Source organism: Taudactylus pleione, unplaced genomic scaffold (genome assembly GCF_031769625.1).
Source record: "Taudactylus pleione unplaced genomic scaffold, aTauple2 ptg000838l, whole genome shotgun sequence".
NCBI classification, from domain to species: Eukaryota; Metazoa; Chordata; class Amphibia; order Anura; family Myobatrachidae; genus Taudactylus; species Taudactylus pleione.
This window is the reverse complement of record NW_028285240.1, coordinates 1,473,233-1,479,604: the sequence shown is the minus strand read 5'-3', so window position 1 is coordinate 1,479,604 and position 6,372 is coordinate 1,473,233.

Sequence of the window (6,372 nt, the reverse complement as noted above, 5' to 3'; positions counted from 1 at the left end):
GTGTATGTATTGGATGACACACCTACCTCTGTACCTGTACTGTGTATGTGTGGGATGAAGCACCTACCTCTGCACCTGTACTGTGTATGTATGGGATGATGTACCTACCTCTGTACCTGTACTGTGTATGTATTGGATGATGTACCTACCTCTGTACCTGTACTGTGTATGTATTGGATGATGTACCTACCTCTGTACCTGTACTGTGTATGTATTGGATGATGTACCTACCTCTGTACCTGTACTGTGTATGTATTGGATGATGTACCTACCTCTGTACCTGTACTGTGTATGTATTGGATGATGTACCTACCTCTGTACCTGTACTGTGTATGTATTGGATGATGTACCTACCTCTGTACCTGTACTGTGTATGTATTGGATGATGTACCTACCTCTGTACCTGTACTGTGTATGTATTGGATGATGTACCTACCTCTGTACCTGTACTGTGTATGTATTGGATGATGTACCTACCTCTGTACCTGTACTCTGTATGTATGGGATGATGTACCTACCTCTGTACCTGTACTCTGTATGTATTGGATGATGTACCTACCTCTGTACCTGTACTGTGCATGTGTGGGATGATGTACCTACCTCTGTACCTGTACTCTGTATGTATTGGATGATGTACCTACCTCTGTACCTGTACTCTGTATGTATTGGATGATGTACCTACCTCTGTACCTGTACTCTGTATGTATTGGATGATGTACCTACCTCTGTACCTGTACTCTGTATGTATTGGATGATGTACCTACCTCTGTACCTGTACTCTGTATGTATTGGATGATGTACCTACCTCTGTACCTGTACTCTGTATGTGTGGGATGATGTACCTACCTCTGTACCTGTACTGTGTATGTGTGGGATGAAGCACCTACCTCTGCACCTGTACTGTGTATGTATGGGATGATGTACCTACCTCTGTACCTGTACTGTGTATGTATTGGATGATGTACCTACCTCTGTACCTGTACTGTGTATGTATTGGATGATGTACCTACCTCTGTACCTGTACTGTGTATGTATTGGATGATGTACCTACCTCTGTACCTGTACTGTGTATGTATTGGATGATGCACCTACCTCTGTACCTGTACTGTGTATGTATGGGATGATGTACCTACCTCTGTACCTGTACTGTGTATGTATTGGATGATGTACCTGTACTGTGTATGTATTGGATGATGTACCTACCTCTGTACCTGTACTGTGTATGTATTGGATGATGTACCTACCTCTGTACCTGTACTGTGTATGTATTGGATGATGTACCTACCTCTGTACCTGTACTGTGTATGTATTGGATGATGTACCTACCTCTGTACCTGTACTGTGTATGTATTGGATGATGCACCTATCTCTGTACCTGTACTGTGTATGTGTGGGATGATGCACCTACCTCTGTACCTGTACTGTGCATGTATGGGATGATGCACCTACCTCTGCACCTGTACTGTGTATGTATGGGATGATGCACCTACCTCTGTACCTGTACTGTGTATGTATGGGATGACGCAGAGGTACCTCTGTACCTGTACTGTGTATGTATGGGATGATGCACCTACCTCTGTTCCTGTACTGTGTATGTATGGGATGATGCACCTACCTCTGCACCTGTACTGTGTATGTATGGGATGATGCGCCTTCCTCTGTACTGTCTATGTATGGGATGATGCGCCTACCTCTGTACCTGTACTGTGTATGTGTGGGATGATGCACCTACCTCTGTACCTGTACTGTGTATGTGTGGGATGATGCGCCTACCTCTGTACCTGTACTGTGTATGTATTGGATGATGTACCTACCTCTGTACCTGTACTGTGTATGTATTGGATGATGTACCTACCTCTGTACCTGTACTGTGTATGTATTGGATGATGTACCTACCTCTGTACCTGTACTGTGTATGTATGGGATGACGCAGAGGTACCTCTGTACCTGTACTGTGTATGTATGGGATGATGCACCTACCTCTGTTCCTGTACTGTGTATGTATGGGATGATGCACCTACCTCTGTACCTGTACTGTGTATGTGTGGGATGATGCACCTATCTCTGTTCCTGTACTGTGTATGTATGGGATGATGCACCTACCTCTGCACCTGTACTGTGTATGTATGGGATGATGCACCTACCTCTGTTCCTGTACTGTGTATGTATGGGATGATGCACCTACCTCTGTTCCTGTACTGTGTATGTATGGGATGATGCACCTACCTCTGCACCTGTACTGTGTATGTATGGGATGATGTACCTACCTCTGTACCTGTACTGTGTATGTATTGGATGATGCACCTACCTCTGTACCTGTACTGTGTATGTATTGGATGATGTACCTACCTCTGTACCTGTACTGTGTATGTATTGGATGATGCACCTACCTCTGTACCTGTACTGTGTATGTATTGGATGATGCACCTACCTCTGTACCTGTACTGTGTATGTATTGGATGATGCACCTACCTCTGTACCTGTACTGTGTATGTATTGGATGATGTACCTACCTCTGTACCTGTACTGTGTATGTATTGGATGATGTACCTACCTCTGTACCTGTACTGTGTATGTATGGGATGACGCAGAGGTACCTCTGTACCTGTACTGTGTATGTATGGGATGATGCGCCTACCTCTGTACCTGTACTGTGTATGTATTGGATGATGTACCTACCTCTGTACCTGTACTGTGTATGTATTGGATGATGTACCTACCTCTGTACCTGTACTGTGTATGTATGGGATGATGCACCTACCTCTGTACCTGTACTGTGTATGTGTGGGATGATGCACCTATCTCTGTTCCTGTACTGTGTATGTATGGGATGATGCACCTACCTCTGCACCTGTACTGTGTATGTATGGGATGATGCACCTACCTCTGTTCCTGTACTGTGTATGTATGGGATGATGCACCTACCTCTGTTCCTGTACTGTGTATGTATGGGATGATGTACCTACCTCTGCACCTGTACTGTGTATGTATGGGATGATGTACCTACCTCTGTACCTGTACTGTGTATGTATTGGATGATGCACCTACCTCTGTACCTGTACTGTGTATGTATTGGATGATGTACCTACCTCTGTACCTGTACTGTGTATGTATTGGATGATGTACCTACCTCTGTACCTGTACTGTGTATGTATTGGATGATGCACCTACCTCTGTACCTGTACTGTGTATGTATTGGATGATGCACCTACCTCTGTACCTGTACTGTGTATGTATTGGATGATGCACCTACCTCTGTACCTGTACTGTGTATGTATTGGATGATGTACCTACCTCTGTACCTGTACTGTGTATGTATTGGATGATGTACCTACCTCTGTACCTGTACTGTGTATGTATGGGATGACGCAGAGGTACCTCTGTACCTGTACTGTGTATGTATGGGATGATGCGCCTACCTCTGTACCTGTACTGTGTATGTATTGGATGATGTACCTACCTCTGTACCTGTACTGTGTATGTATTGGATGATGTACCTACCTCTGTACCTGTACTGTGTATGTATGGGATGATGCACCTACCTCTGTACCTGTACTGTGTATGTGTGGGATGATGCACCTATCTCTGTTCCTGTACTGTGTATGTATGGGATGATGCACCTACCTCTGCACCTGTACTGTGTATGTATGGGATGATGCACCTACCTCTGTTCCTGTACTGTGTATGTATGGGATGATGCACCTACCTCTGTTCCTGTACTGTGTATGTATGGGATGATGTACCTACCTCTGCACCTGTACTGTGTATGTATGGGATGATGTACCTACCTCTGTACCTGTACTGTGTATGTATTGGATGATGCACCTACCTCTGTACCTGTACTGTGTATGTATTGGATGATGTACCTACCTCTGTACCTGTACTGTGTATGTATTGGATGATGCACCTACCTCTGTACCTGTACTGTGTATGTATGGGATGATGCACCTTCCTCTGTACCTGTACTGTGTATGTATTGGATGATGCACCTACCTCTGTACCTGTACTGTGTATGTATTGGATGATGTACCTACCTCTGTACCTGTACTGTGTATGTATTGGATGATGTACCTACCTCTGTACCTGTACTGTGTATGTATTGGATGATGCACCTACCTCTGTACCTGTACTGTGTATGTATTGGATGATGCACCTACCTCTGTACCTGTACTGTGTATGTATTGGATGATGCACCTACCTCTGTACCTGTACTGTGTATGTATTGGATGATGTACCTACCTCTGTACCTGTACTGTGTATGTATTGGATGATGTACCTACCTCTGTACCTGTACTGTGTATGTATTGGATGATGCACCTACCTCTGTACCTGTACTGTGTATGTATTGGATGATGCACCTACCTCTGTACCTGTACTGTGTATGTATTGGATGATGCACCTACCTCTGTACCTGTACTGTGTATGTATTGGATGATGCACCTACCTCTGTACCTGTACTGTGTATGTATTGGATGATGCACCTATCTCTGTACCTGTACTGTGTATGTGTGGGATGATGCACCTACCTCTGTACCTGTACTGTGTATGTATTGGATGATGCACCTACCTCTGTACCTGTACTGTGTATGTATTGGATGATGCACCTACCTCTGTACCTGTACTGTGTATGTATTGGATGATGTACCTACCTCTGTACCTGTACTGTGTATGTATTGGATGATGTACCTACCTCTGTACCTGTACTGTGTATGTATTGGATGATGTACCTACCTCTGTACCTGTACTGTGTATGTATGGGATGACGCAGAGGTACCTCTGTACCTGTACTGTGTATGTATGGGATGATGCACCTACCTCTGTTCCTGTACTGTGTATGTATGGGATGATGCACCTACCTCTGTACCTGTACTGTGTATGTGTGGGATGATGCACCTATCTCTGTTCCTGTACTGTGTATGTATGGGATGACGCAGAGGTACCTCTGTACCTGTACTGTGTATGTATGGGATGATGCACCTACCTCTGTACCTGTACTGTGTATGTGTGGGATGATGCACCTACCTCTGTTCCTGTACTGTGTATGTATGGGATGATGTACCTACCTCTGTACCTGTACTGTGTATGTATTGGATGATGCACCTACCTCTGTACCTGTACTGTGTATGTATTGGATGATGTACCTACCTCTGTACCTGTACTGTGTATGTATTGGATGATGTACCTACCTCTGTACCTGTACTGTGTATGTATTGGATGATGCACCTACCTCTGTACCTGTACTGTGTATGTATTGGATGATGCACCTACCTCTGTACCTGTACTGTGTATGTATTGGATGATGCACCTACCTCTGTACCTGTACTGTGTATGTATTGGATGATGCACCTATCTCTGTACCTGTACTGTGTATGTATGGGATGATGCGCCTACCTCTGTACCTGTACTGTGTATGTGTGGGATGATGCACCTACCTCTGTTCCTGTACTGTGTATGTATGGGATGACGCAGAGGTACCTCTGTACCTGTACTGTGTATGTATGGGATGATGCACCTACCTCTGTACCTGTACTGTGTATGTGTGGGATGATGCACCTACCTCTGTTCCTGTACTGTGTATGTATGGGATGATGTACCTACCTCTGTACCTGTACTGTGTATGTATTGGATGATGCACCTACCTCTGTACCTGTACTGTGTATGTATTGGATGATGTACCTACCTCTGTACCTGTACTGTGTATGTATTGGATGATGTACCTACCTCTGTACCTGTACTGTGTATGTATTGGATGATGCACCTACCTCTGTACCTGTACTGTGTATGTATTGGATGATGCACCTACCTCTGTACCTGTACTGTGTATGTATTGGATGATGCACCTACCTCTGTACCTGTACTGTGTATGTATTGGATGATGCACCTATCTCTGTACCTGTACTGTGTATGTATGGGATGATGCACCTACCTCTGTACCTGTACTGTGTATGTATTGGATGATGTACCTACCTCTGTACCTGTACTGTGTATGTATTGGATGATGCACCTACCTCTGTACCTGTACTGTGTATGTATTGGATGATGCACCTACCTCTGTACCTGTACTGTGTATGTATTGGATGATGTACCTACCTCTGTACCTGTACTGTGTATGTATTGGATGATGTACCTACCTCTGTACCTGTACTGTGTATGTATTGGATGATGCACCTACCTCTGTACCTGTACTGTGTATGTATTGGATGATGCACCTACCTCTGTACCTGTACTGTGTATGTATTGGATGATGTACCTACCTCTGTACCTGTACTGTGTATGTATTGGATGATGCACCTACCTCTGTACCTGTACTGTGTATGTATTGGATGATGCACCTATCTCTGTACCTGTACTGTGTATGTATGGGATGATGCA